This window comes from Anser brachyrhynchus, assembly GCF_964034855.1.
Source record: "Anser brachyrhynchus genome assembly, chromosome: 1".
Classification (NCBI taxonomy): domain Eukaryota; kingdom Metazoa; phylum Chordata; class Aves; order Anseriformes; family Anatidae; genus Anser; species Anser brachyrhynchus.
Genome location: NC_137694.1, coordinates 885500 through 899685, shown reverse-complemented (window position 1 = coordinate 899685; position 14186 = coordinate 885500). Strand labels below are relative to the sequence as shown.

General features: G+C 51.8%; 1 protein-coding gene across 2 annotated transcripts in view; it reads left to right on the top strand.

Moving 5' to 3' along the window:
- Positions 1-14186, top strand: part of PPP6R2 (protein phosphatase 6 regulatory subunit 2) — a 112635-nt gene that overhangs the window by 8763 nt on the left and 89686 nt on the right. The window contains exon 2 of one of the 2 annotated variants that reach the window (XM_080577552.1): positions 9734-9935. The exons of the other annotated variant lie outside the window; for it this stretch is intronic. The gene's annotated coding sequence lies outside the window, so the exon portion shown is untranslated. The remainder of the gene's footprint in view (positions 1-9733; positions 9936-14186) is intronic. 2 annotated transcript variants of the gene reach the window in all.

The following is a 14186-nucleotide window of genomic DNA, read 5'->3' as shown; positions in this document are numbered from 1 at the left end:
TACCACGTTCTGCATTCTCTGAGGAATTTATACAGACTGAGCGTATTTACTGCTGATCTTCTGTGCAGAGCCAATGTTGTTTTCTTTTCCCACAGTTTATGCAAAGCCTAGAATTTATTAAACTTGCAAAAATAGATATTGCTCTTTAAAGCCACTTGAAGTTTTCACCTTTTCTGTTACAGAACCTGTGCTTTTCATTAGTGCTTTTGGTCATGTTTAAGGCCATTTAGTTGCAATGAGAACTACTTCTTGAAACTTGAGCTTAAAGCCATAGTTTGACGTGCATTTAAGCTGGCACCAGCGCTGGAAGGCTGTCCCTTTCTTGCTGCTCATCCCCGTCCTTCGCTTCTCTGCCTTCATGCCTTGCTGGCGCAAGCATTTGTGCAGCCGCGTTGTGAGCCAGCTGGGGAAGGATCCAGCCGAGTTCTTTTTCTGTGAGTAGTGCATGGAAAAGGAAGAGAGTTTTTTTCAGCAGTGCAGCCCTGGATACATGGCAAACTGCAGCCTAAAATTGTCACTGCATGATTCCGGTTTGCCATTTGATGAGCAAGCTGAGCTCCAAAGTTTGTTTGTCCAAGTAAACTCCAAAAGGGTGGGTCTGAAACTTCCAAACGATCGTCTTCCTTTCAAGATGTCTCATGACAAATAAAGCTCATAAATATACTTAAGTGGTGCCGTGCAATGGGAAAACAGATTGGTGGTCCGTTGCCGTATGTAAGATTTTTCTTTAAGTACTGTAATATTTATTGTAACTGTAGAAATGCTTGGATTGAGTTCTTTGTGTGAACTGTGCCTACATGATATCCTGAGCGATTAAGGAAATGAAGAAGCATGTTTAATGTCCTGTGTCAGGGCACTGAGTAGTTACAGTTTTGACGAAGCAGTGTAGTGCCTTGTTGCCGCGTGGTTTGGTAGGACAGCGCGACATCAGAATATTCTGGGAGAGCCGCAGCGTGCCATTCTAATAGAGACGGAGGCACAAGTGGGGCTGTGCCGCTTTGAACTTGTGGGGAGGACCAGCACAGTAACGCGGGCAGTGGTTTGTCCTGCTCGTTTCAGGACATCGCAGTCCTGACGAAATAGGTGCGTCTGAAACCTACAGCTCTTGATCTTGAAAAGCACAACAGGAAATCTTTTATTTGCAAATGCTGCTGGTTCACCATCCAGTAGTCTGAACGGCACGGCGTGGTGCTGGCTTGGTCTGCGTGCGCAACGAAGAGAAAATGCCCGGGGTCCGGATCTGTGCGGGAAGTGGCTCTGACAAAGCGGATTTTCTGTAAAATGCTCCTGGCTGGACCAGCATCTCGTTTTTGAGATATCGTCTAGCTAATGACTTCTGAAGGTGATCAGGAAGAATTCAGTTTGTTGCTTAAGAGTCTGAGTGGCATCCAAGCCTCATCAAGCCTCATTCACTCAGGTAAGCAGGCAAGGGAGCACGGGGCGGAGTGGCTGAGGAGTCCTGCAAGAGATGCAAATTGGCAATTAAAAACCCCGTGCTTTTGTTTCGCTTGTTTTACAGCGATTGAGCGTTGGCTTTTTAATATTCAAACTGAATTGCAAATCTTACACTTGAAGGGTAATCTTTAAAGTGAAGCACAGGAATCCCCGCGGGGTGACTTGGAAAGGCTGCCCATGCTCGCGTACTCCCACGGGGGGACAGGCCCCAGGGTGACACGGGGCCGTTAGCCGTGTGGAGCGGGCAGTGCCGGGGTGCGGTGCCGGCTGGCAGTCCTGAGCTGACCGTGCCCTTACAGGTGGTGTGAAGCTGTTAGGCTGTGGAGCCCCTTACTCTGTGTGCTCAGTTCCAGAGGCTTTCGACTGACCTAGAAAAAAAAAAAAGTCATTTTTTTCTGTGCAGTTATGTTCACGCTGACTTTGGTGTATTTTTGCGGCTAGGTTTTCTGCATTTTTTTTGGAAGCATAGCAGTTTCTTCAGTGTCTGGGTGTGTTGAATTTAATTAAAAATGTAACATTTAAAAAAGCTGTGCAAACTTTGTCCTTAGCATGGGGTAGGGCAACGATTAGAAGGCTGTTTAGGTAGATGCTAGGTGGGGATAAAGCTGATCATCAAAACAAAGTACTTCTTGATAGCATCTCTTTATTAGGAACTTCAGAAGCATAGAATAATTAGAAGTAACTCTTAATTTGGGGTGCATATTTGTTCAACAGACAGACCTTCATCATTTTTTGCCTGCGGCAGTTTTTTATTTAAAGGAAGAAAAATCCCTTGCTGTGCTGGTACACCAGGCTGCTGCAGCGCTTGTGACTTACTGCTTGTGTCCGAGCAATGTAAACACGGCCTCTTCCATCCCTCGGTTAGGTGCTACGAAAAAACGAAGCAATTCATATCGCTAGTTCAGAAGAGGAAGGCGAAGGTAGGCTCCTGGCGAGCTGCTGAGCTGCTGCTCTGCTTGGGAGTGGTTTCTCTCTGATAGCTCCACGTGTATCTTCGTGTTTTCACATCGACAGCTCGGGCTGGGCGGTCCCGCGGGAAGGCGGCCGCCTCCTGCGTCAGGGCGAAGTCGTGGCGTGGCCCCGTGGGGCCGAAGGAGGCAGCGCCTCGGGGCCCGGGCTGGTGACGGGGTCCCGGGTGGATGCTGTCTGAAAAACGCTCCGCTGGGAGACGCGGCTGCGGTGGCCTGGGAGGTGCTGGGTGCGCTCGGCAGGACCGCGACCTGTCCTGTCCCTCCTGGTACGGCTGAACCTCGGGGGCAGAAGCAGAGGGGCGCGCTCGCTGCAGGAAGCTGTTCCCGCTCCCCAGGAGCCCGGCCAGCCTTCCGGCAAAGCTTCGCTGGCTCTCTGCCGGGGAAGGGGCCCACAGACACGATCCTCTTGGGGTTTTAACCAGAGGTGCATCCTACACCTGAACGAAACAGAAACTGCTGACTGTTCACCTTTGGAGATCATCTGACTTGGAGGGAGTGGGAGGAAGATGAAGCAATAAAACAGTGATAAACTAATAAACTACGTCCTTCTTAAAAAACAAACTGACTGGTAAACACGTGGTATGAGATGCAAGGTGTCAGAGGTTTGAAGTACTAGTTATCCCAGCACTGAGTCAGTAGCTAACTGCAAAGCTAACAGTACAATAGGGTCGATCAATAATGTTGTATGCTCAGTTGTAGGAGGTGACAAAGGTTAAAATGCATGAGTGCTTTCTGTTCGTGAGACTTTGATGTGTACATGCTCATCAGAGCTTGGCAGAAATTGCTGCGCATAGGAGCTCGATGGGCGCTAATGGGAGCGTGCGGCTGGAGCCGTTGTGGGCTCCGGGGGCTCTCGTGCATCCTGCTTTGCCTCCCGATCGCTGCCTGTCAGCGGGATCGGGCAGACGGGTGAGAGTAGGGGACAAGGAGAAGGGTGCTGAGTGAGAAATGTGCTTATGTAGCTTTCTGATGTTACAATAGAGGTTTTATTCATGTGCTGCAGCCAAAAGGAGTCCTGGAGGTGCAGTGACAGCTCTTGCAGGGTTTCATAGAGAGCCTTCGTGGATAACGTCCCTCGGCGTCGCTGTAGCTAAACCTGCAGCTAGCTGTTCTGAGCGGGGGTGGGCTGATGGCACGACGCTAACCTGGGAGCAGAGGAGGCTGCTTTGGACTCATCCAGGCTCCCCTACTAGGGGCGGCTGCTCATTTCATCCTAGTTCCTTAACTTATTGCAGCTGTTGTTCACAAAAATTGCGGTCTTGCACCTAAGGCCTTCCTCAGTTTGCTGTGTGAACTGTGTGTGTCTCCCAGGCTGTAGCCAACCCTCGGTTTCTGTTTTTCTCAGGGCTTTGTGCTTAGGCTTTCACTGTAGTAGGAAGCTACAGTTTCAGCGTGGCACTAAGGTAAGTGCAGATTTGCCTAAATGCTTTTGATCTTGGGAGATTAAGGCTCTGCATACCTGTAGAAGACAGATTTCCATCTCACTCTTATGCCTAGCGCCTTATTGCTTGCGACATGCCGTACGTAAATAATGCCTACCCATGTAGGTGTTACGCGTGAGAGCATGTGGAGCGCGTCAGATAACCCGCCATAACGTCTGGATTTGCTGTTGGGGTGGTGTGACACGGGAGATGTGGTGCTTGTGGAGGGGCCGCAATGAAGCCTGCCAAGGCTTGGTTTTCAAAGGGTGTCTGCAGGTGTGTCCCGAAAGAGAACGAACCCCGTGCTGTCGGGTAGGCAGGGCTCCTCCATCAGAAGGTTGGGCTTCCTCCGGCTGTCGAAGATAGCGTGATTACGAAGGGCAGGCGTGACACCAGTTTGAATTTAGAGCATGTTAATGGAGCCTGAGGTTTTCCAAGTTACAGACTAGGTGGGAAGGAGGAGGCTGGGGAGGAGGCATTAGGTATTTCTTGCCTTTGATTTTCTGTCTTTCACGTTGCCTTCTTGGGGCTCCGTGGACAGCTGCTGCACAGTACAGCCGGCGGCAAGGCGGGAGGTGGCTGCCTGGCAGGAATTTGCTTGTTTTCCACGTGGCGGTGGGCTTCAGCAGCTCCAGCACTAGCTAGGTACGGCAGGAAACCATCAGTGCTAGTGCAGTTTATCTGGAGAACCACACACCTCTCCAGGATAAAATCGCACTAATCTGAAAAAAATCCCTTCAGGTGCCATAGCATTTGTTTACTTAGCGAACTTCTCATTTTCTGTTTTTTTTTTTCACTTTTCTCCATGCGTGGTATGAATGCACATTCAGGGCAATCAGTGCAGACGACTGATTTAATCTCTGCTATGTTATGTGAAGAAGGAAACATTTTTATCAGCGTTGTTTCATCCTGGAGATGAGCGCTGAGAGAGTGAGGAAGGACCAGTCTGGCCAGGCCAAAATCCCTTCAGACAGCTGGTGATTGGTAGGAGCTGGTTGCTGTGCCTGGGGTATGTTCCTCAGGTGGTTTTGAACGATTTCCCTGACAACTCGTTCCTTGTCCTGCTCTTAAGCAAGTAATTCTCTCCTGGTCACCTCCGGTGCAGCACTGCATTGTGAGGTGCTGGGAAGACCACAAGCGTCTTCCCAAGCTCGATTCTTCAGAAAAGCAAATGTCCAGCTGGTCAAAGAGTTAGTGGATGAGATCCCGCGGGACACGGCCCTTACGGGGGGCACAGGATCTCATCAGAGCTGGCAGCTCTTTAAGGACATTTTTCTCAGGGCACAAGAGCGCTCTGTTCCCATACGCGATAAATCAAGCAGGGAAGGTAGGAAGCGGGCATGGCCGAACAAGGACCTGCTGCTCAAACGTAGGCAAAAGAAGGAAATGCACAGATGCTGGAAACAAGGCCGTGCGCCCTGGGAAGGGTATGGAAATGCTCTCTGGATGGGCAGGGATGGGGTCAGGAAAGCCAAGGCACGGATGGAACTTAAACTTGGTGAGGGAGGCAAAGAATAACAAGAAGGGGTGCTGCAGGTACATTGATCACAAAATAAAGACCAAGGAGAGCATATTGCCTCTGATAAATGAAGACAGAGCTGGTAACAACAGACATGGAGAAGGCAGTGGTACCTCACAACTTCACTGGTGGTCAGGTTTCCCATGTCTCTTGAGTCCCCAAACCTCTAGGCAGGGCTGGGGGGAGCAGAGTCCTTCCTGCTGTAAGCAAGGAGCAAGCTCGGGACCTCCTGACACAACTGAACTGCTACAAGCCCATGGGGCCCGATGACATGCATCCCAGGGTCGTGAGGGAACTGGATGATGTAGTCACCAAGCCTCTCTCCGTCACATTTGAAAAATCACGGCAGCCAGTTGAAGTCCCCAGTGACTGGGAAAAGGGAAACATCGCTCCCATTTTTAAAAAGGGTGGAAAGAGAACCCAAGGAACTACAGGTTGGTGAGCCTCACCTCTATGCCTGGCAAGATCCTCCTGGAGGCAGTGTCAAGGCACGTGCAGGACAAGGAGGTGATCTGAGACAGCCAGCATGGCTTCCCCAGGGGCAAGTCATGCCTGATCCATCTGGTGGCCTTCTGTGATGGAGTGACAGCATCAGTTGACAAAGGAAGACCAAGTGATGTCATCTACTTGGAATTCTGTAAGGCTTTTGTCACAGTCTCACATGACATCCTAATCTCTAAGTTGGAAAGATAAGGATTTGAAGGGTGGACCGTAAGGTGGATAAGGAATTGGCTCAATGGCCGCACCTAGAGAGTAGTGGTCAATGGTTCTGTGTCCAGGTGGAGGCTGGTGATGAGCAGAGTCCCTCAGGGGTCTGTCCTGGGACCGGTGCTTTTCAGTATCTTCGTCAATGACACAGCAGATGGGACTGAATGCACCCTCAGCAAGTTTGCAGATGACACCAAGTTGAGTGGAGCAGTTGATACCAAAGAAGGAAGAGAAGTCATCCAAAGGGACCTGGACAGGCTGGAGAAGTGGGCCCATGTGAACCACATGAGGTTCAACAAGTCCAAGTGCAAGGTGCTGCACCTGGGTTGGGGCTATCCTAGGCAGGAGTACAGACTGGGAGAAGAACTCATTGAGAGCAGCCCTGCGGAGAGAGATTTGAGGTTTCTGATGGATGAAAGGCTCGACATGAGCCAGCAGTGTGTGCCTGCAGCCCAGAAGGGCAACTGCATCCTGGGCTGCATCAACAGAGGAGTGGCCAGCAGGCTGAGGGAGGGGATCGTGCCCCTCGGCTCTGCCTTTGTGAGGCCCCACTTGGAGTCCTGCATCCAGGTTTTGGGCCTCCAGCACAAGAAGGATTTGGGGCTGTTAGAACGGGTCCAGAGGAGGGCCACAAAGATGAGCAGAGGGCTGGAGCACCTCTCCTATGAAGAAAGGCTGAGAGAGCTGAGGCTGTTCAGCCTGGAGAAGAGAAGGCTCTGGGGAGACCTCATTCCTTTCATTGCTTAAAGGGGGCTTATAAAAAGGATGGAGAAGGACTCTGTGCTCGGATAGATAATAATAGAAGAAGTGGGAATGGTCTTAAACTAAAAGAGGGGAGATTTAGACGAGACATTAGGAAGAAGTTCTTCACTGTAAGGGTGGTGAGGCACTGGCACAGGCTGCCCAGGGAAGCTGTGGATGCCCCATCCCTGGCGGTGCTCAAGGCCAGGCTGGATGGGGCCTTGGCCAGCGTGATCTAGTGGGTGCCATCCCTGCCCACATCAGGGGGGTTGGAGTTAGATGATCTTTAAGGTCTCTTCCAACCCAAGCCATTCTGTGATTCTTCCTTTTTTGCATGACTCACTCACCCATCCCTTGGCAAATAACGTAGCGTGCCTTCTGAAAGAATGAGCAGAAGCGTGTTTGGGACACGCTGCGTGGACAGCTGGGGGAGGCGGTTAGCGGCCCCCCTGGTTGTGCAGCGGGACCTCAGCAGGGTGGAGGAGGGGCTGGCAGCAGTCTCAGGAAGCTCGGCCATGGGACATGTCCCGAGGACAACAGAGTTGTGTTCGTAGTTGGGAGAGTCCGGCAAAGGGCCATGAAGATGCTTAAATGGAACATTTGTGGTGTGAGCCTGCGGGCTGGGACTGGAGAAGAGATGGCCCGGGGGCTTCTCAGCAGCGTAACAAATCCTGCATGGGGGGCGGTAAAGATTGGGCCAGGCTCTTCCCAGTGGAATACAGCACCAGGACGAGAGGCCCCCAGGAGTGGGCACAAATTGCTGGGGCAGGGGGGGCCGGGTGAGCTCCAGAGATGCCCTCGCGTCTCCTCCCGCCTGTAGCTGTTCCTGTTGCAGGAAGCTGTTGGCTCGTGTCCTCTGTAAGGTCAAAGCTGCTAAACTAAGGGGTGCTGTGCGCAGACATCCGCCGTTGGCACGAAGCGGCCGTGCCCGTACCTGGTCTCGCAGCCCCAAACCTCCCTGCACGGCACCGTGGGGGCTGCTGTGGGCCCTCAGCGCTGCGCCGCTGGGCTGTGGCTCCTGCCTGTTGTCCCTTTGTTAGCACAGGGCCCCCGGTCCTCCCGAACACAGCCTGAAGCCGAATGCATGTGCAGCGTGAGCCCGGGCACCCGCTGACAATCATCTGCGACCTGGTCGGCGTGGCTGTCGCGAGCGCGGCGTTAGGCAGGCCCCCGAAGCAAAGCGCCTGGCTCGGTGGCACCGCGGTGACGTGCCGACGGCGAGCTGCCTGAGTCATCCCTGCTGTGCATCCCCCGTGGTGCGTGCCGGTGCCAGAGATCGCAGCTAGCTCTGGGGAGCGTGCGTGGTGGTGGTGGTGGTGTGTATTCCCTGGCTGCTGCAGCCAGCTGTAGCTGCACTGGAGCTCGCCAATTAGCTGTGCATCCGTTTGGAGCTTGGGAAGGTATTTAATCGGCTGGTTCTATGGCAGCCCGTGTGCTTGCTGGCTTTATTTAAAGTTTGTCTGAATAGGAAATGCTCTTCCCAAAAAAGGGCGAATTGTGATTTCTGCCTGAACGGGCCTTGACCTGACTGTCAAGGGGAAACTGAAGAAAACAGGGGTTGAAACAGGGAGCACGCAGGGACCGATCCTTCCACCAGACTCAGCTGCTTCTCGTCGGTGTGCCGCTTCTGTGGGGTGCCAAGGGACGCTTCTGCATCCGCAGGTGGCAGCGGTGGTGTTTGGCCTTTGTGCCAGCCCTGTCGTGCAGTGCCGGAGGGTGCTGCGCAGCGCTGGCCGAGGTCTGGGCTCAGCACCTCTTGTGTCCCTCCCTTTGCCGCCCTCGCGGCGGCCGTGTGAGTCTCTGCCCTCCGGAGGCACGCCGCTGCGGCTGTGTGCACCGCGCCTGGTGCTGCAGGCTGGCGGAGATGTTCCAAAATTGTGCTAGAGACGTTAGAAAAATTTCTAAATAGAACTTGTTCCCAGCAGGAGGATGCGGTTTAAAATACTGCTGGAAGCAGGCGGCACAGGGAGCTGAGGGCGGCTGCGAGTGCTCGAGGAGAAACGTCAAACTTCGGCGCTGACCTGGGGAGTGCCGGAGACCCTGGGGCGAGCCGCGGGGAAACTCTTCAGGGCTGTTACTTGGTGTGTGGGGCCGATGTTTGTGCAGTGGTCTTCCCAGATTGGAAAGGGCGTCTGTTTTAGTGACAGTAAGAGAATGGGGCAGAGCAGAAGTGAGAGCAGGCATCTCTTTACTAACCAAACTTATTTATTGCTGAGTCTTCCTGGCAAGTTAGGCTGACGTGGAAGACTGCCCAGGAGCTCTGTAGCCTTTTTGTTGGTGCAAAACATGTTAGTGTCGGAGCTCGCCAGACACATTTCTTCTGGCTGGTTAGCCAGTAAGTCTGTTAATAGGTACCAAACAGCTTAGCAGTGCTATTTTTTTCCTCCTCCAAGCTTCCAATGGACCCGAAGACTCGGAGTGTGCTACTTGTCAGCAGCGGGCTGCCAAAGCCGCCTTGGAGGATTTGGAACTAGACACTTTTTCCATTTACTCTGCAAAGTTGTTTCTCTGGTAGTACAAAAAGAAATGTTCTTGGAGCTCTTGTTACGCAAGCTGGATTTCAGAGAAGATGGCATGCAAATAATGGGCTGTGTAACTGGGAATCTCCTTGTGGGCGCCCGGCGAGGTGCTGCTAAACGAGCACACCAAGAGCAACAATTGCAATTTCAGTAATTTCAGGAGTGATGCTTTTGCCACGTGTGCAGCTGATGTATGTCAAAAGTAAGACTTCTGGAAGGAGGGCGTCTTTCTTGTCTGCACCGTGGTTTGTGTGTGTTCTCCGTGGGGTTTCTGTAGGTGCCGTGCTGTGCCTGTATCGTCGTGTTGTGATGGCACGGCACCATCAGTTCCAACGGCATCTTAAAAGGCCTGCGCAGAAGCAAGTAAGACGTTCTTACATCTTTCTGTTTACTTCTTAGATGTAAAGCCAAGCCCAAGACGAGGAGTGCTATTCTGGAGGTGTAAACGGTGCAGGGTATTTTTTACTGAGGACATTTTCACTTTCTTTCGTTTGGCGGAGCGCCGTGTGGGCAGTTGGTGTGGCGGCGTGAAGCACCTCTGAGGCCCTCAGCAGTCTGCAGTGTGGCCGGTGAGGCTCACTTCCTCTCAGCTGCAGATCTGGTGAGTAATAAGGTGGTGCTCTACCTGTAAAAGCACTTGCGGGGAGAAGCGAAGAGCCTTGAAAATGAAAAATACGTCCCGGGTTCCCGGATGTAAACGCAGCGGTAGCATGCTGAGCTGCTGGGAAGTCTGCCTTAGGAGCCGCGTGTTCTTGTAAGTCCTGCCATGAGTCTTTTAAGACTGGGGCAGTTCAGTCGAGCGGTCCTCACGGCTGTTCAGCTGCTGCGTGTGAAAAGGATGCTGAGTTACGATGGTCGGGCTGTGCTGCCCGTGGGCGAGGGCAGGCAGACTGTAGCTTGGTGCCTGTGCACCCAGTTAGAATCGCTGCGGGCGCAGAGCACTTTGCACCTTGCTCGCACAGGTTTTTGTGTGACCGCTTGCTGAGGTCCCGGACACTAAATTGGTCGAAACGGCCCCGGCCCCGCTGCTTGCTCCCTCGCCACACGTTTCCTGCCTGCTCAGCACCCAGGCTGTGACCAGCACCGCTCGTGCAGGGCAAGAGACACGGCAGTGCGGGCTGGGAGGCTGGCGCCAAGCTCGCTGCGGTGAGGGCAAATAACTCGTACAAGATCAAATTATTTCTTAGGTGTTTTTCTCTCTTGCTCTGGCCAGCGTAAGTCGTTACTTCTGTTGTTGAACACATAAATAGAAACCGTTGACAACCCTGTTTTTTTTCCAAACGACAGGGAAGAGGAAAATTGAGGAGAAGAAACTCTGACCTCTCCTAGCAGCAAGGCCCGAGTGTGGGAGATGCATGGTAACAGGGTGAAAATAAAATGGTGAAAAAGCACAGAAGTCGGCAGTGCTGCCAGGTTTTATTGGAATTGCTTCTAGGCTGCCCGCTGTGTGGTGGTCTCTTATAACTGTTTTTGTTAAAGTTGCTTCTTCTGTGCCTTGACTGCGGAGCAGGCTAAGTTTAGGTAGTGTGGGTCTTCATCTGGGGGTCTTCCAGAAATAGATGTTGTCAGCCCTGGGCTCTGAGAGATTTTCTTTCCAGCGAGGAATTTTGTAGTTGCTCTGCTGACAGTTCTCATTCTGTCTGTGCGCCCCATCCCCACGGCCCGTGCGTCGCTGCTTTCGTACCTGTGAAGTTTAGCAAGCTTGCTTTTTGGCATGGCAGAACGCGAGTGAGCGTCAGCATGCACCGGGGGTTTTGTGCAGTCAAGCTGAAAACTTAAATTCTGTTTGAGCAGAGCAGGTTCGGCCCGCCTGCTTTTTGTCAGCAGGAACAACGCCGCGCGTCTCCCCGACGGAGTGCCGGTGCTGAGCCCCTGCGGAGGCTTGTTGTGCTGGGGGCTGGTGAGGTTGGCCTCAGGTTGTCGCTGAAGCGCGCTGGTCGCTTGCTCCGTTGCTTTAACTCCTGGTTGAGCTTTAGTCCATGTCTGTTCTGCGCAGAACAATTCAGAGACTTAGGGATTTCTGGAGTGAGAGCTCGGATAGGCAGGGGTGACTCTCGAGAGCGTCCCGTGCCTTTTTCGCAGCGATGCGGCTCCACGGTGGCGGTGGCTTTGTCCGCCTCCTGCAGCGGTCACGGGACGAAGACTTTGGATCTGTCTGAGGACTTCATCGGAGGTGACCTGAGACTTCACAGCACGCTGAGTTTTGGAGACTCACCTCTGTGGGGAAGTTGTGACTCTTCTAGGCAACTTAACCTGCGCAGTCAAAAACTTGGGATAACCCAAATTACCAAGTATCTGGGGAAAATCTTGGTGATAAAAATACCGAGAAATAAATTCTGTGAGGTAACAGTGGAGTTATGTATGAAACTGGCAACTCTCCTCAGCTTGTTGAGTTACTGAGTGGCTTGACAGATTCTTAAAATGGATTATAGCTGACTTAAAGCATCAGCTGGGGAGTGTGAATGAGCAGGGCGTTACGTTGGCAGGAGAAGAAAAATTGGTTGAAATGATTGTCCCCTGCCTTGTAAATCGTTGGGCTTTCTTGTGACACTTGTGACGTTACTGATGCTAGGTAAGAAAGATCAGAACGGTATTTGAGGCCTTCCACATGACTGCAAGGGGTTTTTTTTGGTAGGTTTTAGCTTCTTTCTAGCCAGTGCTTTTGACAGTAAAACACTGTCCTTGATTTTCTTCTGTGCCACAGTTCCAGTGCTGTTTGGCAGTTTATTGCCATAAATAACTGCTCTGGAGAGTCCTCAGCTGGCGTTCGGTTGTCTGGCCGTGCCTGACCTTGTGGACGGGACTTCTGAAGTCTTTAACTCAGAAAGAGTGATGACTTCACGTTCAGCCTGTGTTGTACTTAACAGTTTTGAAAATATTTCCTGCGAGCTCTGCCGCCATAACGTGCTGTTTTTGTTAGGGGTCGGCTTCTCTGAAAGATTGCACAGTGCGTGGCCAAAAGTCTAAAATAGCACCCGCTCTCGGTTACGTCTATAATTACCAGTATCACTTCATGTATCTCATGATTTGCATATCGTTTTGCAAGCGTCCAGATGGAGAGGAAAATAAACTTGCCGTCACTCTGAACCTGAATTTATAAGGGATGTGTTTTAAAGTCCGGTTTGCTGCTAAGGCTGAGTTACGGAGGCTGGGAAGAGAACCCAGCGGTGGGGCGGGGGGAGCAGGCTGCCTGCCTGGCCTCTGGGGCGCACCGTGGGCTCCAGGGCGAGCGGGAGAAGGCGAGTTGGATGGCCCCTTGGAACGGGAGGCCTGTGCCGCTCAGAGGAATCCTGTTATCGCAAAAGTACGGTAATATTAAAAAGTTAATCGAAGATTAAACTGAGCGCTGGCCGCAGGACTGCGGTGACGTAGCTGTCCCTGGACCCTGGGCGGTACCGTTGCTGCGGAAATGCTATCGATGCTGCCAGTTACCCCACGGGCTGAAAAAGGCATGAAACGTCTGTTTGGCTGTCTGGGGGAGGTGTTGAAGCCAAGCGGGCCGTCGGTTAAGGCACCGGGCAGCCTTCGGTCTCGCTCGGGAGCAACGCGAAGGCCCCGCCGTGAGGGCCGGGGTGCAGCCGGCCGCCGGGCCTCGTCTGAGACACGAATCTTCTGTTCCTAAACATGCGCTGCTAAAAGGGGTGGTAGGGAGTCTGGTTTGGTCCACAGATCGGATGTTGGCTTCTGATTTCAGCAACTTCCGTCAAGTTTCAGGCACTCTGAAAATACGCGGGGAGAGAAATCCGCTTCTGAAAGTGGCGTGAAGAGGCAGTGGGAGTTTGAGGAGGGGGTGCCCTGGGATTTCAACACAGCTCCTGAAAAGGTGGCACCATTTAGTGTTAAGTGCATGCTGATAAATGCCTGAAGTGTCCTTTAACCGTGCAGTGGTCAGTTAGTGCGAGCTGCCCTCTATTTACTGTTAGGACCAGTGACAGTGGGAGTATTTAACTTCCAGTGTTATGGTCGAGTCTCAGAAGGATTGCTGGGTGGGTTTTTTTATTCCTGGTGACAATTCTATACTCATCACACCCTTTTACCCCTGAATTCCTGCTGTTACTGTCCTTACAGAGGTACAGTTAGGAAAGAGTTGATTTCAAAAAACAAAACTTCAGAGGCTTGTTGCAAGTGCGTGGTAGTATAAAAATGCCCTGAATGGGCACCGGTGTTAAAGAGCGCTTGTGCTTCTCACTTGGTGCATCCCACAGCAAAGATGGGAAGGTTCACTGCTATATACTGTCCTCCCTCTTTTTTTTTTTTCCCTTTGGTCACCAGAAAAAAATCATAATCCAATCTTAAAGCAGGCGGGAGGGAGCTGAATGAATTCCAAAACGTATGCAAGTGGTGGTGAAACAGATGAGGGAATTGTTGGTGGCTGTCGCTGCTTTTATGTAAGCTACCTAACTGCCTGTCCCTCTCTTTACCTCTATATGGAGATAACCTGCATAAATGCTGTTTTTCTTAGTTCGGATAGCTACAATTCTGACTTTATTAATAAAGTCGTGAGGAACATTACAGGCTATACAAAAGGCTGAGTTTAGGTAATCTTGCTTGATATTCCTGATCAACTACATGAGCGTTACCAACACAGAACAGTGGTAAGACTTTAATTTCTTTAAAGACAGCTGGTTTTGTACAGCATTAGCAGGATGTGCCTGTCCTTCCGTGGGCTCACGTCTTGCTGCTGTCAGGTGCCACCAGAACACGCGGGGAAGGCAGGAGTCTCGTTTGGCTCTTGCTCTGCCAAAGCCATGAGAATGGCTGGTTGGGGATGCTCTTTTGCCTTCGCATTGTCTCTAAGAGTTAATTTTATTATTTTTATCCAGGGAATCGAATTCTCCTCAGTGCTTTCCTC